The sequence below is a fragment of the Chelonia mydas genome, chromosome 14 (genome assembly GCF_015237465.2).
Source record: "Chelonia mydas isolate rCheMyd1 chromosome 14, rCheMyd1.pri.v2, whole genome shotgun sequence".
NCBI lineage: Eukaryota > Metazoa > Chordata > Testudines > Cheloniidae > Chelonia > Chelonia mydas.
The window spans coordinates 4,372,270-4,398,701 of NC_051254.2; the positions used below are offsets into that span (position 1 = coordinate 4,372,270).

General features: G+C 48.9%; 1 protein-coding gene across 8 annotated transcripts in view; it reads left to right on the forward strand.

Moving 5' to 3' along the window:
• SLC39A11 (solute carrier family 39 member 11) overlaps positions 1-26,432 on the forward strand; it is a 399,980-nt gene that overhangs the window by 371,486 nt on the left and 2,062 nt on the right. The window lies entirely within an intron of this gene.

Here is a 26,432-nt window from a genome sequence, read left to right on the forward strand (position 1 = left end):
GAGTTCACGCTTTCCGACTCCAGACCCTCTGGTGGAATAGGGGTCACACCCCCATTCAAGGCTGAGTCACCATCTTTAGGGGCCTGCAATCCAGAGTTTGACTTGAGGCCACAGATTAGGCTGGGTGCAGTACCATAGAACCCATTCAGTCGTCTCTCTCAAGCGCTCCTGTGAGCCATGCTTTCATTACAGCGTCACAGGTCAATGGAACCTTCCACAAGGACCGGGCAATTGATGCCTCCGTAAACCCTGCATCTGGAGGGAGCCAGACAGAGAACTAGGAGAGGAGGTGGTTGCAGGGCTTTCAAACTTCGCTGGAAGCCAGGGGCACTGCAGAGAAACCTCCCCATTGCTATACGCAGCTGGGCCAGGGGCACTGGGGAAGTTACCTTGCCTTCCAGTGGAAGCCCGAAGGAGGCTGCAAAATGCTGGGCCAAGCTGTTAGTGTCAAGACTACCGTGATGTGCAGGGGATTGTCAATTGGGAAAGACCCATTTTCTATTCTCTCTCATGTAGCAGTGGGGCACTGGATGCACGGTGCTGATACAGTTGCTCCTGCTCAGGGTGGGAATTGTAGACTCGTAGAGTGAAATCTTGGCCCCGTTGAAACCAATGGAAATCTGACCATTGACTTCAGTTGGGCCAAGTTTTGGACACACAGATTTTTTTTTTTTTTTTTTAAGGCCATTGCCATCATCTAGTCTGACCTGCTGCATAGCGCAAAGCCTAGAACGTCCCCCAGTAACTCCCGTCCCATCGTAACAGCGGGGGACCCATCACTCTCTTTAGAGAAGGGACCAGAAGACCTCTCTGGGTTCCAGTTTGAAGTAGGCTACCATGAGTGGTTAATATAAGAGCCCTGTTGCACAATAGACAGGAGGCTCTTTACCCTATCCTGGGAAGAGAACAACAGAGCAGCCCTGATGCTGGCTTGACAGAGTTGCTGTTATGTTACCCAACAGGTTCTGGTTTGACACTAGCTTTTCCATTGTTTAGCAGAACAAAGATGGCCATTGAATGGCCTTCAGTTCACTGGCTTATACTGCCTATCTACCGGTGACCTCTCGTGCTTCCTTTCAGTTCTAGGGAGCTTCTTCAGTGTGTTCTGGCTGCATGGCAATTGCCTCGGGATTCTGGACAAACACAAAACCAACCTCTTCTTTGTTTTTATGAGCAAAACTGGGCATGCCAGGCACTAAGCTCAGAGTGGTCTCCCAGCTTTCAAAAGCAACTTCTGGAAATGATTAGGAGGTGGATAGACTTAGCAAGATTCGATTTTAATGGGTAAATAACTGTCGCCATGGATTTCCCCCCACATCTCCACACCGAGCAAACTCCTGTAGTTGTTGATGGAAATGCACTTGAAGGCTGTGTATGGGTAGCAATACCTACGTACCTCAGAGGTGCGCTCATAGCCTGGAGTGCAAAGGGGTGCTCTCTCTGTTAGCTCTCTATCTGCTTTCTCCTGGTCCTCTGTGCTGTCCCAACACTGCCACCTTTCACATGGATCCCCCCGAGATATGGTAGCTCTTACTCCCTGTTTATTTCACTTCCCGCCATCAGCACACTATGCTGCACAGATTTATTGCAAACTCAGTGACTATTTCCTGATCCTGTGTGAGGTAAAGAAAAGGGGGAGGGGAGGTGAAATAGATGGAAGGATGGGTGGCTAACTGCGGTACGGGTACCACTGGTGTGGTACGTGAGCTGGATGTTCCATCTATTCACTTTGCAACAATTTTTTTTAAGAAGGTGGGAAGTTTCAGGAACCGCTGGGAGTAGAAGCCCAACGGTTGCTGTTTAATATCTGTGATCTGCATGCAAATGGAGCAGGTTCCAGCTACGGTATGTTTGCCTTGGAGATTTAACCTGGCCATCCCCTATTCGCAGCAGCGTATGTACTGAAAAGCCCCATTTTAACCCTCGGCTGGCTGGCTGTGGGATGCAAACTGCCTCAAAATTGAAGAGTGAAAGGATATTGCGGCTAGGGAGCTGGGAAACTGCACATGAGGGGGAAGTGCAGAGATTTGCAATAAACTGAAGTGAAGGGGACCCTCGTGAGGTTGGTAGACCCTGCCCGGAAAGCTTCGCTCACACCAGCTCCTGTTTGGGGTGTCTCAGAACACAGGTTCACAAATCCCGCTTCTCATCATAGGAGTGCTTCAGGATTGTGGTGCTCACACCGTTACTGGGGCTTGCTTTAAGACTTACCAGCCTGGGCTGCGAGGGTCAGAGCGAGAACACATCTATTTATTGTACGTTGCTGTAATGTTCCCAAACACTTCCTCTTGAGTACAGCGCGTGCTCCATGGGTTACTGCTGGAGTGTTTTGATAAGAGATCACAGTGCCTACGCACTCCTACAATTTTCTATTCTACTCCTAAGGTAGACAGGCCTTGTTTATTCTGGGGTTTGCCCCAATTACGGTCATCAAGGCCCAGCCAGCGGTTAGCTAGCTGCACTCGTGTGAACCGAGAGTGCCAACAGGTAAAGCCACAATTCTGATGCTGCTCAGCTCCAAATGATGGTTTCTAGGGGTTCACCCTGCCTGCCCTGGTGTAGCTGTGCCAGTAGCCAGTCACTGGTGGCAGTTAGCTGAGGCTAGAGGTTTTAGCCCAGTGTAACTGAGGCCTTGGACTTCTGTTCTCATTGTCCCGTGCAACGTAAGGGTGATACCGACATGACTCTTCCAGGACTAGGGGTTGTTGGAATAGTTCAGGAGTAGTGGGTACGGAGACATCACCTGGCTTCCTCTCTCCATCTTTTAAATTTCCCCTCTGCTCTAAATTCACCCTCTTCTGTTGTAGCCCAGGCTGCTGCTGGCCTTGGCTAGTGTGGCATTAGGCTGAGCAGCAATGCTGATTGTAAGCCCGAGCAACAGAAGCAGCCCTGAATACTCCGCAGCTCACGGGCCAGTTAAATCGCCCCATTTGGCAAAGGGCCTAAGAGGGGAGCCAGGTGATGTCAGATTCCCCTTGACCACGTCCACCTGCCCTCGCCACTTGGGGGCCCCCACAGGTGCAAAGCTGGCTTTCAGCTGAGCATGGTCCCTGGGATCATTGTGGTTCAATAATGGAGGGTCTGGTGCAAAGCCCACTCCCTTCCATGGCTGCCTGATCCAGGCCTGGGACGCCCTGTGTGGTGGGTGACACTAGGCAGCACGAGATTCGTTCGTCAGTCTGGGAGGCAGAGGGAACCGCAGGGTCTGTCTGTGCCCAGCAGTATCAACAGAATCTGCCTGATAGGACTTGGCTGAAAAGACTGTCTCCTCTCTAGCACGAGAGACCCGGCACAGGAGAAAGGGCACAGATGACCATCTGAGAATGGAGAGGCACTAGCTGGACTGCACTTGGATTGCTAGTCTGATAGTATAATGAGGAGGTCTTTTTTTCCACTTTCTCCATGCCAGGTACCTAAATAAGTCAAGTGACATTGAGAGCCCTCCTCCTGGAAACTGTGCAAATCCTGCTCTCCTCCAGCTTTCACGGCCTCTTTTCCTATCTCCAAGCAGAAACTCAGACGGCTCAGAACTCGGGAGGCTGGCCCATTTGACCTGAAGCACTGTCTCCTCCAGTCCTTGGCTCTGTCTAAGCCTTTCATTTAATTTATGTTTAATTTATGAAACTGGCACTAGGTGTGATGTGAGCGGTTAAGACAGTGAGAGGCTTTAGGGATGGGAGTGAAGTAACTTTAGCTAGAACTGCTGGTTCTGCAGAGCTGGGCAAAAGAGCAGAACTGAGGGCTGCTCACTTCCCTGGAAGAAGCTCATCAATGTGCAGACTCCTCTGGCTTGGATGACGGGAGGCGGAGGCTCTCTTGCCATGTGGCTGTCACATTGGCATCAGCTTTGACTCAAATCCTTTGCTTGTTGCCTTGCTTTGTTACCATAGCAGTGGATACTTATTTCATCCTTCCTGTCATGGCTCAGAGGTATGTGTGCACCTCATGTAGCTGATGCATGGCCACCCCAAGCTAGGGTTCCTTTATCCAGCCATTTGTTCTCTATCGCTGTTCTTCCCCACCAAATCTGGAGAGAGACCCAGTTACTCCTCTCTAAAGCAATCCCTGGAGAGAAGGGGAGGGGGCCTGCAGCCTGTTACTTCGAGTCCTATGCCCCTGTTATCTCTGTGGTGCATCTAACCGCTGTTGGCTTGGGCTGAGAGAGCCGGAAGCTATCTCTGGCAGAGGGTCTTCTACTGTCTGTGCCAAACTCAATAGGTCTCTGAGCCAGTCCTGCCTGCTGTCTGTACTGGAGAGTGGTTTTGTGGCTGAAACCACCACGCTGGGAGAGGAAGAAAACCATTCAGGCAGGCTGAAGAGGTCAGTCTGCATTCTGCATAGTTTCTGTGTGTGTGTGGATGAGAATCTCTGAGCTGCGTGCACCGTCAGTATTGGCAGTAACTCCTGCAGGCTACAGGTGGAACGTGACTCCTCTGAGTGAGCTGCTGTTCCCACAGACCAGTTCCTCTTTAGGAGATGGAAGAAGCTGATTCATACACCGGTTCTGTGTGGTTGGCCATTTGTCTAGCCTTGAGGTGGTGCTGGGAATGGGCGGGGGAAACATCCCACTCTCCACTTTGTGGTGTGCAGATTTCATGTCTGTGTCTTTGGAGTAGCAGTGTCCCAGGGTGGTGGTGGGGGCAGACTCCCATGACGTTCCCTGGGCAGGGGGAGCCAGAGAGCCCTCATTCTAAGGTTAGTTTAGCATTGGTCAGAGGATTTATCATGCAGGATAACGCGACTGGTCTAGCTAATCAAGTTCGCTATTTATGCCAGGACCTGATTCCTGATGCTTCAGAAGAAAGCAGCTGTCCTCCTCCCAGTGTGCCTTGGCCAAATGTTTAGTGCAAGGGGTGGGGGTGTATATAGGTAGGAGGAGGGGCCATACCTTCCTGACCCCAGCAGGAGAGCTAAACCCTGAAGGATGAGATTTGATTATACTCGTTATCTTTCAGATAATGTTCCTAGAAAAAACTGAGCTCCACCCTGGCACGGGACTTTTCGTACTGCAGTGCACTTTTATCTTTCCCAGGTGTGTCTCTTTGGGGGTGCGTGTGCTCTAGTGACCTTTGAGGGGTCCAGGAATATTCACTTTCAGTCAGCCCCATGGCTCGACAGTGAAGCAGAACTCAGCGATAAGTTCAAACATGTAAATTAATTAAAAGCATCTCTTAAACTCTTTGAGTCCCCTGGTTTTACTCACTGTTTGTTAATAATCCTCTGGAATCTCTTCATTGTACCCAAAAATAGCTTGTTTCTATAGGGTGGCTTGCTGGGCTGGTTCTTCTGATTTGTTGTAGTGGTGATGCGCATGAGCACAGGGTCGCTCCCGCTGCTTTCTTGTTGCAGGTCTGGTGATCCGACTCTTAGGGTGGTGGCAATGATTACTTTTAAGGAAGAAGCATTGATGTTTTTTTTTTAAAAAAAAAAAAGACGTGAAGAATTGACTGGACTTTGCAAATATCTGTAATTATTATTATTTTTTTTAAAAAGGGTGGGGGGAGGTGGAGGAAGTGAAATTGGGTGTCTGACCGGTCAGTGTCCATGTAAAATAACTTCTGTAGAAGCTGGTTCACTGTAGCTCTGCAGTCTTCCTGGGAATGGGGAACAACTGGGCCCTGAACAAGACTGGTAGTGAAAAGAAATTCTCTCTTCCAGAGAGCTGGACCGAGCTGTAGTTCAGGTCCACTGGCAGAGCTCTGTGGGACCTAAAGGCTAGAATAGTCGGCAGGGATGCAGGGCCAAACTGAGGTGCACTGGCTGAGCTGTGCAGGGTACTTGGTACCACGGTAGCCAGTGAATATAGGTCAGACTTGAGTTACAATGGCAGAGAAGTATGCTAAGGAGTGTGATGGGGGTGGGGCCGTGGGGGGGACGACTGCAGGTCTGGAAGAAGATGCCTTGGCAGAGCTCTGGAGGGGGTATATGCTGGGAGTGGGGTGGAAGAGCTCAGGGTGTTGGAAGTGCATATGGGGAGCCCAGCACTGGAATAGGACTGAGGTGCATTTTAGATTACTGTGGGGTGGTGGTTTTGGGGAAGCCGTGCTGGATTAGCACGGGGTGCTGTCGGGCAGGACCGGAGAGGTCCGGGGTGCACTGAACTGTGAACAGTGGTTTCCTCCGCTCTGACCAGTCGTTTCTGCTGCCCAAAACACCCTCCACCAAAAAAACCCCACCTTCCTCTAGATTTAAAAAAAAAAAAGATTTTGTTAAAGGGGGCTGGAAAGATTTCACCAGCTCCACTCTGAACAGATGCTGTGATGGGGGGGGGGGGACGCCTCCACCTGGGATGGGGGGTGACCGCGCTGCTGTTACCAGTACAGTAAAAACCGCTCTAAGAGGAAAGCAGGGCTCAGTGCTATTGGGAACAGAGACTGCCTCACCGAACCCCGCTGGTCCGTTCCCCGCCCCCCAGAGCCCATGGCAGTGAAGGCAGCGTTATCCCAGGCACACCACTGACATGAGGCTTTGAGAGAGCCTATTAAATGGGAATTGGCCAAGGAACCTGAAAAATGAAACCAGGGGCTGCACTATTGGCTTTAACCAAGAAAGGGGAAAAACTAACAAACTAAAATTGCAGAATGTGGGCCTGCCATTGCCTCTGAGACAGCCTATTGAGTCCGTTACCTCAGTGGGGCAGTGGGTGGGGGCATGAAAGGTGAGTACTTCCCAGGCTGCTGCCTGGCTTTAAAGTAACACTGTAAATTTCAAGTCATGCTGAAGGTGTTCAAAGAGAATCAGTAGCTCCACGTGGGACAAGGCCAGATTACAGAAAAGTTTGTTTTCCTGGGTGATGACGTGCCCCTGAAAATCCAGCCCGTCGTTTTCACAAGCTGGGCACCTAAAAATGAGGATGCTTCCCTTGACGATATTGGGTTCGGTGAGGTGCCCGAGGCGGCACAGCGAAGCTGTGAACGTGGAAGTTATTAGCTCCCAGTCCTGTTCTCCGTCTTCTAGACCGTGTTTCTGCCTCGAGGTCTCTGTTTGCTCCTGTCCATCTTGGAGATTTAGATCCCCACTTATCACCATGGCATCCAAGTGCCTAGCAATAATGAAGTCCCTGGTGGAGTTACTTAACCTCTGTGCCTTAGTTTCCCCGTCGGTAAAATGGGGCTAATCATAATCCCAGGAGTGGAAACTCATTAGTTAATAGATTTTGCAAACTGCCGCGGATAAAAAGCACTGTAGAAATGTCAACTGTGATCATGTGATCATCATGTATGAATGTAGCAAAATTAAATGGACAGCAATATCGGTGTTCTGGACAGCACTCTGCTTAACTAGGCCACTGTTAACCAGTGCCAGGTAATGCCAGCTCTCTCATCTACTGCATGATAACATTTCTGCGTGTGACGTTCCAGCTGTTTGATAGAAGAAGGTAAATATTTTTCTCTTGGAGGAAGAAAGCAAGATTTTATATTAAAAATACATTTTGTTTAAATTCTTGTCTTTACATAAGTGTTCCCTAGTTAGACTGGAGCAATTTGAAAGGTAAATTGTTGTGTGGGCCTTTTTGTTGCTCTTTGGAAGAAAGTTAATCCTGGTAATTAATGCAAATTGCTTTTTTTTTTTTTTAAATGCTTTACCATCTAAAATCATAGACCAGTTAGTCTACAGGGCCAAAGTTGTGTTGTCTTGGGTGTGTGTTTGTGTGTTAATTTCATAAGAACATAAGAATGACCTTACTGGGTGAGACCAACGGTCCATCTAGCCCAGTATCCTGTCTTCCGACAGTGGCCAGTGCCAGGTGCCCTAGAGGGGAAGAACAGAACAGGTAATCATCAAGTGATCCACCCCGTCGCTCATTCCCAGCTTCTGGCAAACAGAGGCTGGGGACACCATCCCTTCCCATCCTGGCTAGTAGCCACTGATGGACCTATCCTCCATGAATGTATCTAGTTCTTTTTTGAACCCTGTTATGGTCTTGACCTCCGCAACATCCTCTGGCAAGGAGTTCCACAGGTTGAGGATGTTGTGAAGGCCAAGACCATAACAGGGTTGAGTGTCAGGAGGGGACAGGGAACAGCCCCACTTTGCCTGTATCCAAAGGCCAAATTTAGGGTGGGGACAGTTTTTTCAAGCTTCTCCACCCTGTCTCTGCAGTAAACCCTAATCCTGACCTGGGGGCCTGTCTCACTGGAAATTTGAATTTTACCTCCCAATCCTATCCCGGAGTCCGTTGTGAGATTTAGACAGGCTTTTTGGCTGTGCTAATTTCCCAGCTCTGATTGTATAATTATCTTTTTATTGTGTGGGATACGTTCTCTGTTTCCTTGCTGTGCTGCAGCAGGGTGTGTGTGTGCGCGTGTGCTCAGACCTGGGTTCAGTTTTCTGTTCTGCTTGGACTTCCTGTGTGAGCTCAGGGCCAGATCTACAAAGGTGTTCAGGCTCCTCACGTCCAGTCTCTCCACGAGTTCTTGTGGAGTGTTACACATGGGGATCACATGTTACACGAGTGTTACACATGGGGATCACAACACTGCCCTACCTCACCAGGGGCCTGTGAGAATAAATGATTTAAAGAGTGGGAGGTGCTCATGTACTACAGTAACTGGGGTTATCCATCCAGCTAAGACTGATAGACTGACTCTGTTGCTTCTATGCTCACTCGCTAGGGTTTGAGAGTCAACGTTCTGGCAAACGCTAGCACGGGGCGGGGGTCTGTGACAGCAAAGCCTGCCTTCTGTTGCGAAAATGAACAGAACGTCTGCACACGAAGAGCTGATGTGCTGGGACTCAGCGGGTGAACGTGAGAGCTGCAAAGTTGGGCTCCAAAACGAAACGCTGCCAAAGTTTGGAACTGGGGGGCAGGGGAAGTTCGGGAACCCATCTCTAGGCTAGGGAAGTGGTCTTCGCTCCCAAACCCAGCTAATTTTTTGCGGGCATTAGAACTAGTGAGAGAGCAGCCTTGCATGACGTTTGCTGTGCCCCATAAATAGAGCCGCTTATTTGAAACCCCCAAAAATGTCCATTTGAAGTGCTTCAAGATGGGGTGTCCTTTAAGTAGAACGTGCTGTGTTTCTCATTGTTCCTGACTGTGTGATGGGAAGGGATTTCTTGTCTCAGGCTGGAAGGGCCTATGTGGTTCTCCTTTCCTTGTAGGTGCTTGGGGTTAGAACTGCACCAGCAGGCAATCCATTCCCCCATCTCATTGACTTTACTGTCCAAAAGTGAATGCCTGCATTCTAGTTATGTACAGAATCTAGCACAATGGAGCCCTGATTCCACTATACAAATAACTGCCCTAGCCCAACCTATGTGGAGAGGAGATTCCTCACTAGGACCCAAGCTCTGAGATTCCTCTCCTGAGTGGAAGCAGCTCGGGCATTGCGAGGAGGCTTTGTCACCTTTATACCCTGTGAATTTAAGGGCCTGCCCAGCTCCCAGTGCTACTTACGCTGCACCCATCACGTGGCAACTGAGCACGTCCCAATGATCGGAACACAAGAACGTCCAGAATGGGTCAGACTAAAGGTCCCTCTTGGCCAGTATCCGGTCTTCCAACAGCGGCCAATGCCAGGTGCTTCAGAGGCAATGACCAGAACAGGGAATCCTCAAGTGACCCATTCCATGTTGCCAATTCCCGGCTTCTGGCAAACAGAGACTAGGGGCAACATCACTGCCCATCCTGGCTAATAGCCATTGACAGACCTATCCTCCATGAACTTACCTAGTTCTGTTTTGAACCCTGTTATAGTCTTGGCCTTCGCAACATCCTCTGGCAAAGATTTCCACAGGTTGACCATGTATTGTGTGGGAAAAATACTTCCTTATCCTTTTGTTTGTTTTAATTCTGCTGCCTAATTAATTTCATTTGGTGCCCCCTAGTCCTTGTGTTACGAGAAGGAGTAAGTAAGACTTCCTTATTTACTTTCTCCACACCAGTCACGATTTTATAGACCTCTATCCTATCATAAGCATGAAGTAACCTTGCTAGGCTTTCTCACATGTGGTTTCTCCTCCATTTCTCTTGCCCAGGAGGGTGGAAAATTTCATACTTGTTGATTTAGTCTTTTAGCGTTGTGCTGCGTGCTCTCGTTAGCGATGGTTGTCGGGAGAAGAGTGGAAAGTGGTGAGTTTCATGGTGGTGGTTAGATCCTGCCAGGGTGAGTTTCCTTGCTCTTGCATGAGTCCCTGAGAATGTTTTGTCTCTGGTACAAACAAGGTCAATGAGCTTTTGTCTTGGAGCTTTAGGAAATCTTCTAGGGATCTGGTTCCATTCCATTAAGAGCCCTGAAGACAAAAACCCTGGCTGTGAACTTGACCACTCACCCCCTACACGCACCCATGCAAAGAGACCCAAATGCTTTTGCCATGAGAGCCAATTTTATGGCACATAAAAGGCACATGGAGGAATTCCTGGTTTATAGAAGCAGCAGTTCCTTCATTGAGCACTGACACCTGATCCATGGCTGTTTTGCTCAGGGGCTGGTAGTTCTTTCTCCCTCTCCCAGACACGCTACATCTTGCCTGCATTTGATATCCACCTTTTGTGGGGGGGGGGAAGGAAAGGGAGGTGGGAATTAATCAGCTTAGGATCAGAACAGGAAAAAACACTGCTTAAATTGGTAATCCCCTAGGGACAGGAATCAGCTCAGAGATGCAGAATGAATTTGCAGACTTTTTTCCCCCTCCCTCCTACTCTCCTCCCCCCCCCCCCCCCCCCCCCCCCCCCCCCCTCCGAAAAGTATAGTGTGTTAAAATGCTAGTGCAGCCCGTTCTACTACGGTGTTCTGCCTCCTGCCCACCCTGGGTTTAACTGGTGGCTTAGGCTGAAATGAAAGCAGTCAGAAGTGTCTTCCTCCCCACCCGTGGACATTTTTGTCCCAGCTCAAAATTAGCCACGAAACATCCTGTTTAAAGCACTCTTTAAACTTCCCCATGTGCTAGTTGTCCCCTGTGTCCGTGTCCACTGGGGTCTTTTCAGACCTTCAAACAAAGGACTTGCCTTCTCTGCAGAGCCTGCACACACCTCCATTTACAAGAAGGTGGCTCAGCACCTTCCAGGATTGGGCCCATCATTTGGTTTCATTGGTGGTCTGCTCAGGAGTGGAATGGGAGGAAGTGCTTCAGGACAGCACCGAGGAGCATAAACAGAACTGTGGAACAGAGGTGATCGTATAACACAGGCTTGCAATAGCCGGGTATGGCCAGCTTTTTCTTTCCCAAACATTAAAATCAAGAGTCCCAGTGAAGCTTTCATCACAAGATGCACGAATCACTGAGGGAAATTCCCGTGTCTGTAATGCTGGAGGGCCAGACTGGATGGTCATAAGGGTCGTTTCTGGCTTTAAAACCTATTATTCTGAAGCTTTTCTTTCCAGCTTATTAACCTTTTTGCAAAACTTCGCTCCAGAAGAATTGACCCAAACTCTAGTACCAGAACACAGTGAGGAGTTCCAGGCTGTTTACAAACACTAATTAAACTTCACCATCCTCCTGGGAGGTAGAAAGGGGAGCACTTCCCCCAGCGGTAGAATGCTGCCACATTCGGGATGGAATGTATTTACTGCTTTTAACATAATGCAACAAAACTATATATGGCGGCTGAGGGCAGGGCTGAAAAATACCAGCTTCAGTTGCACCTGCGCCAGGCACATAGGCCAGCTAATGATCAGAGCTGGCTCAGACACTGGGGTTATTACTTCTCGACTTATGAAAAGCACCATGGGATGTTTTAATGAACACAAGTGAGCAGGACTTGACCTCAGTCTCTGTGAATTCAACAGACTTGCCCTAGTGTAAGTGAGAGGCGAATTTGACCTCAAGAAACCCTTTTGTGTGCTCAGATTGAGGGTAAGGCTTAGAAAAGCCCAATGTGTATGCAAGCAGGGTTGGATTCAAGAGTTCCCAGCCCCCCCCGCTCCTCCCCCCCCCTTGGGTGTTGTGAACACCCCGTGGCATGCAGATGGTTTGCAACTAATGTTGTTGAGCTATTTCCTCCAGAGTGTTTGTTTCTTTCTGGGAATCTGAGCTGTATTCTGGTCCTTTGGTAGTGAGAGGAGAATGGATGGAGAGGTCATTGCTGTTTGAAGAGAGCCAGATGGGGAAGCTCAAATATGATCTCTATCTTTTTTTCAGGTTGCTTTGAGATAGGCAGCATTGCCATTCATTCCCCGCGAACAAGCGAGCATACTGCCCTCCCATTTCCCTCTGTCTTGTGTCTGAATCACCGTCTTTGGGGAAGTGGTTCTGTACTGTTCAGTCCATTGCTTTACCTGGTAAGCTACGGCAGTCTTGCATGACATTTTTCAAAGCTTACAAATCCATTCAGGATATGGAGAGATATCGGAGTAGGTGGGTTACACCTGTTGGCCTTCAAGAGGGAAGAGTTTTCTGTGGGATTAAATGGGACTGCAGGGCATTCTTGGGTGAAAGCTGAATTAGACTAATAAAGGAGGATTTAGGTTGGGGGGGGTGGGGGGCGCTCAGATTCCACTGGCTGGATTTACTTAAGATCTGTTCAGCATCAACACTCCAACTGCTTACCGCAGTTCTCCATTTAAGACTCCAGTAACTCTAGGCTGCAGCAAGCCTCTGAGTCTGATTCAGTAGTTCACTCCATTTGTACTTACTCTGGGGGCGGCCAGACAGATTCAGCGTGACTCTCGCAGACCCTTTCTGTGTGGGCCAGGAGTAGCTGTCTCTATTATGCATGACTTTGAAGTCATCATAAGGAAAGGGGAAGAGATGGGGAATCCCTCCTTTCTTGATTAAGGAGCTGAATGGCTGAGTTTAGATTGTGAGACAGTGGGAGGGGTGATGGCAAAAAAGCACCAAGCTTCCCACTGGGGCTTTTCCCATGACTCTTTTGGGTGAAAGGGGTTAATGAATTACCTCAAGGGAGAATTCCAGACCCAGGTACACAGCTGAGGTTAGCACAGACTTCATTAGCTGAGGCTTTTCTGTGGTTTAACTCTGGATTGGAGTTTTGTAAGCTCTTCTGGTCCCTTCCCCCATACGAATGTCTTTGCAGGCCCCCTAATCAAGGAAACAATTAGCAGAGGCCACTCCCAGGCCATCTTCACTAGATGGTATGGTCTTTCAAGTGCCAAAAATGCTGATTCGGAGGAGAAAGACTCAGTCATTTTTTAGTCCATTCTCCTTTCAGGGCAGAACACAGAGGACATTAAAGTTACCTCCTGCACTGATTCAGTCTACTAAAATCTGGAAGCCAGTATTTACCAGGAATGACCTTGCAGCCTGGTAGATTGGCCTTGAAGATCTAAAGCCATGATGCCATTGGTCACTTTAATTGTCCAGCTTGACAGCTACCAGGGTGTAAGGACAGGTCAAACTGTTCATGGTTATAGCTAAGCTTGCCAGAATTCAATTTAAAAAAAATAATTTTCATTATATTTAATGACCGTAGACGTTGAGATTCACCCATTAAAAGACACACGATGAAGTGAGTTTTAGCCCATGAAAGCTTATGCCCAAATAAATTTGTTAGTCTCTAAGGTTCCACAAGTACTCCTCGGTTTTTTTGCTGATACAGACTAACACAGCTACCACTCTGAAAATTGTCAAATATATATATATATATCAAATATACATATCAAAATATACAAAGTAAATATCCTTAAATCAAATGCTAGTAAATTCTCAAGCAGCGTTTTGCTTACTCTACCTATCTATACATTTCTGTTGTTATTGATGGAAATATTTTTGTTAGTAAAATCAACATTTACTGATCAAAGTCTTATCCTTCCGAGCCTAGTTATAGCTAAGTTTAAAAAGTGACAGTCTGTTGAATGTGTAGGAGCGGTTCTTCCCCACTCTGTTCTCTACTGTGCTTTTTCTGGCTTTGGTTCCTCTTTGGAGCAATTTGCTTAGTGATCCAATTTCAGTGGATTATCTTGGAAGCAAGCAAGCAAGGAACTTTTGAAAGTGACATCTCCAACATTTTTGTGCAATTATTCTCATGGAGACTCCTGCAGACCCACCATTTGACAGAGGGGTAGTTTCTTTAACCTAGCTCATCAGAGGCTCTGCCATGCACATCACCAAAGGGCTGAACGTGGGCCATGGCAAGTGGTTTGGCTAATGCTGAGTTGTGGTTGAGAGCCGATGTGCTTCACAATGACCACAGCAGTGCTGGTACAGACACCTACCCACGTTTGTATAAAGTAAATGCCATCCAGAGCGGGGTTTGCCCCAACACTCCCATCTGTCTGAGAGTGCCATCTCCTTTATCCCCTTCCAGACTTATTCAGCTGGTATTTCATAGGGCTGTCATCTCTTCCTTAGGCTCCTTAAAATTCCCAGCAATTCGGGATGTGTTTGTCTGGGGTGTATCTGCAGTGCTGGTGCTACAGAGAGACCCTGAGAACTTCGTACTGAATCTGCAGGGAGAGATGTTCCTCCGTAGTCACTGCACATCTGAAAACATTTGTTCTCTCACTTGGGGACCTTTTAAGCTTTTTCAAGGATATGTCCCTGTGAATGCTCCATCGTAGGACGCATGCTCATCCATGTGCGCTCGACCGGTGAATGCAAAGCAGTGACTGCAGGCCTGTGACACTTCATGCCTCCAAACGAGGGTGCATTGGGAGGTGTGGGCTTGCCGCTACTCAGCTCCGTTTCTGCTCCAAGGAGCAGTGCTTTGGGAGATGCAGTGATAATACCATTGTCCTGTATTCTACTGTGTGCTTACCGACCTCTACCTCTAATCCTCAAGACCTTACTCAGACTGCACCAGGAAAGAGCAAGGGTTCTCCTCTTAGCACCGTCCTGGCCAAGACAAGTGTGGTAGTTGAACCTCCTCCACTTCTCTGTGGCAACGCCTCTCTGACTTCCTCTCAGAAAGGCTCTCCTGTCACAGAACTAGGGAACCCTGGTCCATCCCAACCCCAAATCCTTGAACCTGAGAGCATGGTTCTGAGACGGTTCTGGAGCATAGAGCTAACCTGTTTGAATAAGATCCAGTCAGTTCTCCCATCAAGCAAGAAACCCAGTACTTGCAAAACTTGCCTTCAAAAATGTAAACACTTCCACCTCTGGTGTTCTCGTTACGCTTCCCAAGCCTCAGAGGTTCTGCTCTCCAAAATTCTGGATTATCAGTTGGATTTAAAGTTGCAAGGTCGATTGATGGTCTCACTCAGAGTACATTTGGCCGCTATCACAACCTTCCACTCACCCACCAAGAGCTTCAGTCTTTGCCCACCCTACTATAGCTAGATTCCTCAAGGTCTTACCCAACTTGCTTCTGCCTGTACGGAACCTGGACCCCTGAATGGGACCTCAGTTTGGTTCTCAGTGCTCTGAGGAAACCTCCCTTTGAACTGATGGCTACCTGTTCTCTCCTCCACCTCTCACTCAAGACTTTGTTCTTCATAGGCACCTCTGCAGCCAGACGAATGGGCATGCTCAGTGGTTTTATGGCTGACCTGCCATATACCACCTTTTATAAAGACAAGGTTATGCTGCATCCTCCTTTTTACTTCTTCCCGAAGGTCTCTTTGGGATATCCTATTGTTTCAGGAGTGTTCCCTGCCAGTGTTCTAACCAAAACCTCTTGGCCTCAGAGGGGAGACCAGCTTATCTACACTAGACATCAGAAGGGCCCTTGTCTTCTACCTTGACAGGACTAAGGCTTCTAGGCTTCTCCTAGGCTATTTGTATCACTTGCAGGGAGGATGAAGGACCCACCTATTTTCACTCAGACTGTCAAAGTGGGTTTCGGTTGCATCTTTGCCTGCTCTGAATATGCTGGAAGGCAGGCCTCTCGCAGAGTGACAGCAGGCTCCACTAGAGCTCAGTCCACATCTCTAGCTCTTCTGAAGGCAGTTCCCATAACAGAAATTCGTAGGTCTTCAACTTGGTCTTCTAGTCATGCCTTTGCCCAGCATTACACCACCTGACCCGCTTCCAGGGATGATCCTAGCTTTGGCCATGCAGGCCTCCAGACTGTCTTGGACTTGCACCCGCTTTCTCGTTCCTTTCCTGTTGGGTGCCTCCGACCATGAGACAGCTGCAGAGACATACACTCACAGAAGAAGGAGAAGCTGCTTACCTTACAGTGACTTGAGGTCTTCAAAACGTTTTGTCCCTAATGGGCGCTCCACCTCCCACGCTCCTTCCCCCCAGCTGTGGAGAGTCTGCTTTGCGGTCAAGAAGGAGCTGAGTGACTGCAGGCCCATACCTCACGATATGCCCTTGTTTGGAGGCACAAGGTGCTGCACTATGCAGGCGTGGGCTGGCCGAAGCTGCTTTGCATTCCCCGATCAAGAGTGCATAGGAGCACTCACATTTGAGAGTGGAGCACCCATCGGGGGGGAAAACATCTTGGAAAAACTCAAGTTACTGTTAAGTGACCTCTCCTTTTATGAAATAGGGCAACTAGATTAGATTAAATATGGGGGGGGGACAACACAGGCACTGCCCCTGGGTTACTGAATAAAGCATCTGTCTTCCACATGGCATAGTCAAACCCGCAAGAGCTGCGACTGGTGGAGACACAAACACAGTCCGCACACCTGGCTTCCTATCTCTGTGTTAAAGTGTAGGTGAAGGGAAGGACTGTTGGAGCTGCAGTAGAAGAGGTGAAGTTGTGGGAGGGAAGGGAAGCTCACAGGCAAGGAGATAATTTAGTCTGACAGCCCATCAATCCGGCTATCACAATGTTATCTTGTGTGGGATGTTTTTTAATGAAGGTGTCGGGTCTGAATGAAGCCTGCCTCCAGCCCTTTCTGTGGGTTACCTGGAGTGTTTCCAAAGCTCTGACATCACCCATGTGTATCATCTTGTTTGAAGAAAATCCCCTTCTCCCTGGTTCCTAACTCTTTCATCTTCTTGTCCATTTAAACATAATACCGTTATCTTAAAGGGCCAGTACTCTTTTACCAAAAATATGGAATATGGTGGGGATGGAGGAGGGCAGAAATCTCACTGGATAAGAAGAGCCAAAATTAATTGTTCTAACTGAACTAGATCTCATCTTCCCACAGAGGTAAGGCTCTGAAATGCAAGCGGCTGAAGGATGTTGTAGAAGATCTTCATAACCACACAGTGAGGGTTAGCCGAGGGTGAGGCTTTGCGTTAAAATGTCACTGAGCTGATAGAGATGAGGGATGTTTTGGATTCAGGTTCAAGCCTCTGTCCTGATCCGGAACTTGGCAATTGTCCCCCTTTTAATAGGCCAGACTAAACCCCCAGCCCAGAACACCCCAGGCTCTGGGTACAAAGTTTTGAACCTGGGGCTTCTCTCTGATTCATTTGTTCTCTGCCTTGACCAGTAGTCTTTTTGTAAGCATTGGAGGGTCAAGCTGTATATCTGGCCATGCAGCAGGTTGAGCATAGGCAGAGATTAGGCAACCTTGTCTCTGCACTGCCCCTCCAGTCTGCCTCATTTGTGTCCTGGTAGGGACCACTGGCCGAGAACGAGGCTCTGTTTTCATGGCATCCAGTCCATCACCTTTCAGCTGAGCCCTCCAAGAAGGGTGCCCATTGAGCCGGTGTCTTTATGATGTGTGGGAGACTCCAAATTCGTCTTGGGTGGGTTGGCAAAGAGCCACTGAATTGTAGGAATTCTCTCTTGTCCCTGAGCCATCACCAGAAACTCACCATTGGCCTGCAGGTGAGATGAGTCCATGTCACGTTGCCTGTGCTCTGAGCACCCCCACTTAGAAGATAACCCAGTGGCTGCTCTGTGGTTTGGTTGATCCTCTGACATGAGAGAGGGAAGCTGCTGCAGAGCGAAAGGAGCCACAGTCCTTTATCACACATTTTAGTGGCAAGCCAAGGCACGTGACATGGTTTTCAGTGGCTGATGTGAATTCTGACTGGGCTCTGGCAGGATTTTGGACCCAGCTTTCGGGGACGGCATTAGCTATTCTTGACTTCAACTGCCAGAATAAAGGGGACCGTCTTCATGCATCGTAACTTCTATTGGGATCTTGTATGTCATCCATTATAGGCAGCAGGGGCGCGAGAGCTGGTGTAATTCCAACCCATCACCAATTTTTGTGTGTGTAATAATAGACGAGTGTGTGAACATGTAAGTGTGTTTAGTTAAAGGGACCATTTTTCCATGACTCATGGTGGTTTACAATATAAAAGGGAAATGACTCACCTTTCAACTGAACAAGAACTCCTGAGGCTAAGCTGACAGCACCTGTCTGGGACATGGTTACTTATTAACACATTACGGACAAGGGTGGCATGGGAACAAAACGCTTGCTTCGCTTCCTCCAGCTTAAAGAGCTTTAATGACATCTATGCCGAGGTGCTCTGTGTTTTTTGGCAGGGCTTTAACAGTGACTAACAGTGGTAAACGATGGTAATCCATACAGACCAAAGCTCTGTGAGAAGGTGCAATCTTGCAACAGAGTCGGATTATTTATCAGTATTACTTGTGTGTCTTACAGTGGTGTCTAGGGGGGCCCAGCAGAGATCAGGGCCCCATTGTGCTAGGTGGTGTCCCAAAGAAATTACAATTCTAAAGAGGTGAGCCACAAGGGTGGGAGGGGAAACTGAGGCCAAGAGAGAAGTGACTTGCTCGAGGTCACACAGCAGGTCAGAGCCAGGAAGAGAACCCCAGTATCCAGATTCCCATCGGAGTACCCGTATCCACTGGGCTGCTCAGACTCTTCTCAAACTGCTCCCCCCACACACACACTTTATTTGGAGAAAAGTTCAGGTCCCATAGCCCTGGTCAGTGACATCCCACCATGTTTAGGCAGGGGATGGGTGCAGGAAGAGGAGACAGAATAAGCTTCCTTAAGGGACTGCTTCCATGAGTTGAGAGGGAAGTTCTTTCTCCACCTTTCTTTCCTCCTTGGCCTGTCTGCAGAGACTGTGTCCCCACTCAGTTCCAGGGGTGATGGGTTTTGGGGGGTGGATATACCCATCACTGGGGATGGCATTGACACCCTTCACTCTTTTCACATAGGTCAGCTGTAGCTTTCTTGACGAAGCAGGGAGTCTCTGGGGTGAAAAGCCTTTAGTCAACCGTTTCATCAATGACAACAGAGGAAACCCAATTCCATGTCTCCCTCAGGGAATCCTTAAATGCTGCTGGTCTTCATCCTCTCTCTAGCCTACTTCCCCTGGCCCCTCTGCTTACCTGAAGAGTCCACAAGATGGCGCTTGGCTATGCCAGCTAAGAAGCACCAGAGGGTAACGAGGCTTGTGCCTAAATACTGTGGTGTGGATGCTTATGTCTGTAACTACTACTCCCAGTCGCTACCAACAAGGCTTTAATTCACAGCTAAGGTCACATTGGCGACTTTTGCATAAGACTTTGGGACACTGCCTGCAAAGCTCCCATTGACAGATAACCTAGATTTAAAGTAATGATTTAGAAGTCTCTGTGTACAGTCCGAGAACTCTTTATTTGGCTATGCAGAAACAGACCCTCACATTCTTGGAGGAAGAGCGTAGAAGACAGGAGAAAATAGAGGGAAAGCGTCTACTTCCAGCAATTAAGTCCTCTAACCCAGGTAACTTCCATTAATCATAATGGACAGCATTGCATCCACTGATCAGCTCAACGTTCCTTCAGTACTAGTGCCATATTTGAAGGCTATCCCAGGTTCCTCAATGCTGAAGCAAGCTAAGCAGCTCTGAGTTTTCCCCCCGTGAATTCTCTGCCTTTCTGGATACACAGGGCAAATTGCAGCAAGGGCCGTGGGAGGGCTAGCAGTGCTCGAGTGGTGCTAGCTTGCATGCACGCTGCAGAGCGATGGTGGTAGCAGCTGAGGGCTGTGCTCACTTGACCTGGAGCCTCTGCTCTTGACAGGCCCACCCAGCTTGGGTGAAAAGCACCACCATGCTCCAGGGAAAGGTTTTTGTGTGTGGATGAGGCTTGAGTAAACTCTGCAGTGAAGACAAACGCTAGCATGCTATTGTCCGTTACAGGGGTTTATGCCTTCCTCTAAAGTATCTGTTAGGTGCTGGCCGCTGTTGAAGGCAGGATACTGGCCTGGAGGGACTAGTGATTCACCACTGCCAGGTACGGATTGGAGATCAGGAGTGAGAGTGAAGGCGTCCTGTATCGGCATCAAATGAGTCCTCTGGAGTGTAACAATAAGCTGGAGAGACGCACACCCTCTCTTCCCACCCCCCATTATCTGCCCATCTGCAGTGATTGCACCCAGAAACTGCAGTCCACTCTGGTAAGTCAGTTCCTGAGACCATGTGGGAGACCATGCTGACAGTCTTCTGGGTGGTCTACTAGACTGAGACATAGTCTCCCAGGAGAAGCGATGGATGGGCCATGACTGTCAATGTCTAGATGGGCTGTAGCGCTGGAGGATATGGTGCATTGACGAGCACGGATTAGGACTCAGTAGGTCTGCTCTATCTCTGTTAGATTCTTTCCCTCTTTTTTTAAAAAAAAATTCCCTTTCCTGGCTGATTTTCTTTTACAATCCAGCCCTTCGCTCACTGAAGATCACTCTGGTCATTAAGCACGTTAGAGCATGTGAGTAAACCGGCATCCCAAAACTATGAATCGCTTTAGGGCTAGAATCAAATCATTGTCTGGTATGTAAAGGGACTAAATGCACAAACCATTGTCTTTGTTCCACCCATGCGCTTTATATCATCTCCTCCCTCCCCCCTTTCAGAGGAGAGGGACCAACCTGACTGCTTGTGGGTTACTGAACACATTAAAAATAGTCCTATCCCTTCTCCCCTCCCCCAGAGTATTCCACCATGCGCTCCAGCCCCTGGAGAGCCCGTGCTGGGACAGGAAATGGGACAAATTCTCCAAGTGAGAAGAGAAGATGGTATACGAAATTTAAAAGTATATGGGATCTATTCTCTAGGCTAAATAAGTCTCTGTGGGCCAGATCCTCAGTGGGCGACAAATTGGTGTAGCTCCATTGGATTTCTTTTCGTCCGTGGCAGCACCTTCCTCAGTTAACCAGTGCTTCTGAGGAAGGGTGATACTATGATTAATACTCTCAGGTGATCTGGGTTCAAGTCGCTGCTCTGGCACAGATGCCCCGTGTGGGCCTTGGCAAGTCACTTCGTCTGCTCCTCATCTGTAAAATTAGAGATCACCAACCCTCCTTTGTCTTGCCTGGTTAGATAGGAATCTCTTTGGGGGAAAGATTTTCTAGCATAAAGGGCCCCCGATCTTGGATGGGATCTCTAGGTGCTATAAATAATAACTCCCAATAATAAGATCTGCCTCTATAGCTGCATTTTCATAATTCAGCACATCTGATGTAAAGAATTCCCAGTGTACCAGTGGGGTGAGGGCAGAGGGTCTAAATGAGGTGTACCACCCTGTAGACAAGAGGCAGCTGGGAAGTAGTTCTGATCTGATGTGTGCTGGGGGGAGTCATGAGGCCAAAACTCTCCGAATTGTTTCCTTGCCTGTTTGGCTTTGCAGCCCATGCAGTTGCGCTGAGCCTGTCCACAGACACACAATTCGCATCCGCGGGAATCTTTATGACTTAGAAAAGCATGAAGCGGCCAGAAGAGACGCGTCCGTTCCCAAACTCTGGTCAAATCCTGGAAGGGGGAAGCAGGAAAGTCTCAAGCAAACAAATCTGAACGCACATCCTATTGTGGTGTTTGGTTATTGCCTCCCTTTCTGTTTTCTCTGGACGTAGCATTCTTCCTGTCCTGCTGCTGAGCGTGGAACTGACCATCTGCAGCCTGGGCTCTTGTGCGCTGTCCAGGGCTCTAGCAGTTCATGCTTCTTTCTCTTCACGCCCCCGAGGGAGGCAGTGTGGTCTACTGGTCAGAGGGAAAGGGGCCTGGAGCCAGACTGTAGAGACCTCGCTGTCTCACTGTGTGTGGGGCCTTACTGGCCGACTCATTTGACCTCCTGGCATCTCAAGGCTCTCAGATCTCGGGTAACCCGATGACAGTGCATGGGAGCCAGGCTGTCCTGGGGAAAGAAATTGCATATGCATTATTACTGTCCATGTAGCTTTCATCCTGGGGGATCCCCAAGCACTTAATAGACCTTGTGTAGGAATCATTTGCCCCCCGTTGAAATACAATGTGGTGGGGAGCAGAGGACAGGGAGAAGGCACTTTTAGGAGCACTGGTGATTGTATAATTGCTGCAGTTGCAACAGAAGGGAATTTTATAATTAACAGAATGTAACCACCCATGCTGGAATTCACCCAGCACACCAGGGCTCATCTGCCGCCCTAATGAGACGTGCCACGGAGGGGGAGGAAGGTCTAGTAATGAAATGGGCAGGACGTTGGGGTCAAAATTCTTCTACAAGATGGCATTCGGTCACTGGATCAGAAGTTTAGATCTTGAGTCCCCAGTTCTGCTCCTTGTTGTAATCTGGGTTTGCTTTAGAGTTCTGAATGCTTCTTTGCTTCCTGGAGTCATAAAGAAGCTGATGGCATGTTGCCACTCCTCCTGCCCAGTGGCATCCTCCGCTTAGGAAGCAGGTAGAGCTGTTACAGGTGCCTGTGGGGGCGGGGGGGGGGGGGAATCTGAGTATGGGGAAGGATGTGTTATGAACACTTCCTCCTTCCTCTCTGGGCTGGGATAATAACGTTTAGATGTGCTTCTGAGTACCAGAGGAACAATCTGATGAAGATGGGAAGAGGCAGTATGGTGGTAGTGGACAGACCACTGGACTGGGGCTCTGAAGACCTGGGTCCTGTTCTTGGATCTGCCTCTGGGCAAGTCTGTTCGTCCCGTGCCTCAGTTTCCCTATCCGCAAAATGGGGATAACGATGCCGACCTCCTTTGTAAAGTGCTTGGAGGTCTACTGGTGGGGAAAAAGTGCAGCTAGGTGGTGGTGTTGGTGTGCAATAGAAACCCGGACGTACTGGTGTGGTCATTACTATTTTAACACCACCTTCCCTTGTCATGCTAAGTATGGACCTGAATTCTGGGATCCAGTGAGGAGCGGTGCTGCTCCTTTATGGCCAGGCTTGAGCAAGGCACTTGAGGAAGCGGCTTTGATCTCCTGCGGCAAGCCTTTTTTCAAATGAGCCGCGTGGAGTGCACCCTTCCCTCCCCCCCCCGCTCATGCACCCGCCCTGGGAGAGGGTGAGATAACCGATCAGATCCCGCGCACACAGCTGCGCTATCTGTGTTTTATGGAGGTTTGATTGCTGCCTGCCATGCCGCTAACTCAAGGAAACTTCAAAAGAAGCAGATTGTAAGTGCACCGCCTTGTGCAAAGAATCCTGAGTCCTGTGTGTATGGGACTCTGCCTGCCAACCCAGCGCTCATTAAGAAATCTTTTTGGCACGTCAAATCTTACTGCAGACAATACTGCGGAGCTCTCTCTTCTCTTTTCTGTTGCCATCAGGGGTTGATGAGGCCAAAACTGCGCTAATTGTTTCCTTGGCCCCGTGGCTTTCCGTGCCTGTTTGGCTTTGCTGCCCACGGGGAAGCTGTGATGCTTTTGATTTGCAGCGTGGTTTTTGGTTGGCGGCAGGAGGAAGGTGCTCCGTTACATTTCGTGTTTTGGATTTAGCCCTTGTGAATTAGGGTGATGGGAACAGCCAGAGGTTTGCAGGGTGCTATGCATTTTGCACTCCTCCAGCTTTGCTGATGCACCTCAATGCAATCCCCATTCTCACCCGTCTCCAGCATCCTCCCCTCGCATACACCCTCCTACTGCAGCCCTGATCCCTCACACCCAACCGGGCCTGGGCGCTTCAGTCTGGGCCTGTTGTTCCCATCTTTGGCCTGCTCTTGAGCAGAGACCGCTAGCCCTTTTGAAATTGCGCAGTGATTTTGAGGGGAACAAAATGACCCTTAGATCCTAGGATGAGTCTGAAACTCACTGTCACTTGTGCTGAGAGTGTCTGGATTTGACTCCAGGCCTGCAATATGAAACACTCCTGCATTGATTCCACCATATGGAAGCTGGGACACCAACAGGACACTATGTAAGACAATAACTCCCTTCTGCTCTTCCCCGCCCACCCTCCCCCCCGTTCCATCCACGATGAACGTTAAGGTCTAAAGGTTTCACAGTGAACTCTGATGACCTACAGGGGGCGCAGTATGTTTGCCTCACTAACCAAAGGCAAGGAAGGACCTGGAGCTGGGGTGAAAGATTTCTGGTGGGCTCCAGGTGTTTGCTAGCAGTGCAGGGGTTAACAGGCTGAGTTGGAGGTGGAAAGGAGAGGAAGGGTTCTGACCTCTTCCACTCCCCCATGCCGTTCCCCTTGGCTGCCGCGATTTCATCCTGGCAGTCAGGAGGCTGCATATTAGTCTCTGGAGGATTGGCCAGGGTAACACCACAACATAAACAGAACATCTGGAAGCTCTTAAAGGGTTTTATTTTTAACACATTTGCAAGAGCCAGGGACATTTGCGCACAGGGTTTTTGTAAACTCCTAGGAGCTACATTTATTTCCTGACCCCCAAAACCCAGTTGACCAAACAGCAGGCCTGGAACAGGTCCCCCAGACTGTTTATATGAAGAGCCATCTTGTGGCATTTCTAACGTGGCTGGCACCTTGGTGTGCAGGTGCCAATCTTCTCCGAACATCATTCAGTCTCCACAGCTCTGAGATACGAGAGGTGCAGTCGAGTGATTGGGTCATGCATACAGACCTCTACCTCTCCTGTATGCCGTTAACTAGCTGGTATCAGCAGGAAGGGGAAGCCAGACATGATACCCTCATAAGGATACCTGTTAACGATGAAATGCTTTTGATTCTTTGACCGAAAAGGGGGAAAAAAATAGGAGAGAATAGAAAAATCTAATTCCTTAAAGGACAAGAACCTCCAGAGGCCAAATGGAGCTGAACAGATCAGAGTCGCAGTGAAAGATTTGATTCCCTCTGTAAGTTACACTTTTAAAAAATCTGCTATTAGCTGTGTGTTTAAACACTGCCTGTGAGAGGAGGCTCCTCCGAGGGGACGTTGACACCTGGAGCGGGGCGTGTGCATGTGTTTTTAATATCCCGCGCTGCAAAGAGCCGCAGGAGACACATTAAAGAGCCACTTGCAGCTCCCGAGCCTCAGTCTGAGTATCACTGGATTAGAACATGGTGTGGTTAGTCAAGGATCCTGATTTCCATTCCTGCATCTGTCTTCAAGACACTGTTCCCTACAGCTGGCGCCAGTGTACTGGAACAGTTTAGCTGTAATCTTTCTGTGCCTCAGTTTCCCCCTGGCAAAATAGGGTAATAGTATTATCTCCCGGAAGCTTCCTGATGTTTCATCAGTTACTTGCAATTCGCTTGGAGTTCCTTGGATAAGAGGGGCCTATGTATCATGTAAAGTAGTATTAAATGATTTCTCCATCTATGTGTTTCCAGCCATGGTCCTTTATTTGTTGAAAGGAAATCGAAATGTCATTTCCAGACATCCTATTATACCCGTTTCTCGTATTCATTAACCCTCTATCACTCCCTACGATGTAATCAATCCAGAGTCATCCTAAGCAAAGATCAGTTTCTTAATCACACACAAAGATGATAGAAGCCGAACCTAGGAGCAGATGTCATTTCTTGGCTCCCTGGGGAGATCCAGCTGAGTACATTTGCTTTTCCCAGGAATGAGGTCAGCACATCCTCCGCTCTTATCACTGAATTATAGCTCCTGGGGTTGGCTGGCTCAGTTATCTGCTGACAGCTCTTTGGCAGCCTATTGGAAATGAACTAAGAGGTCTCAGACCAGTTTCTAGTGCAGTGTGTTCACATCACCCAGTCTTCCATCCCTGCTGGCATCCCTTCGGGATGTCATGTCAGCAGAGAGGTCAAGTACAGAAGAGAGTTGGAGACTGAACTCCTTTCTCCCCAGAGGGGTCAGGATGGGGCATGTTGACTGAGCAGTGTTTGGGGAAGCTTAAATGGTTCCTGCTCATGCCGGGCTGGCTCCGCTGCTGTGCAGACACCTTGAGCCTCCTGGGCAGCGGTCCATGTGGTACTGAGCCTACATTAGTAGCCTTGTTCTGCCATGCCGTTGGCTTGTGTTGTGGTAATGCCTAAAGGCGCCATCGGGATTGGGGCCCATTGTACTACCCTTGTCAATGGTGAATTGCTGCACCAGCCACGGTTGATGTTGTTGCACCAGGCATTGTGCAGTGATGTTCCCATCTCTGGCTCGATCCATTGTACGAGGTGCTGTACAGAGGACGATGGCTTTTGGAAGACGCTGTCCCTGCCCCAAAGAGCTTTGGGTAAACAGACACAACAGACAAAAGCTTGTGTAAAGGGGAGCAAATCTAATCCAAGCGAAGAAGGCAATGTTAGGTGCATTCTTGGTGGTGGTTCACATTTTTGTATTGTAGTGGAGCCTGGAGGACAGCCAGGTCCGCGCCCCACTTGTACTCGGGGCTGTATATGGAAATGATGGTGGTCTCTGCCCCAAGAGCTTTACAGTCTAAAAGGTTCCAGGGGTCACCTTCCGTCACTCCCAACCTACGTATTCCCCGTGCTAGCTGGGGTTGGCAATGCTGTCTACGTTACTCCCTCCAGTCCTCAATCCTCCTCCGCACGCTGCCCCCAACATAGCTCAGGAAGGAAGGCGTTGAT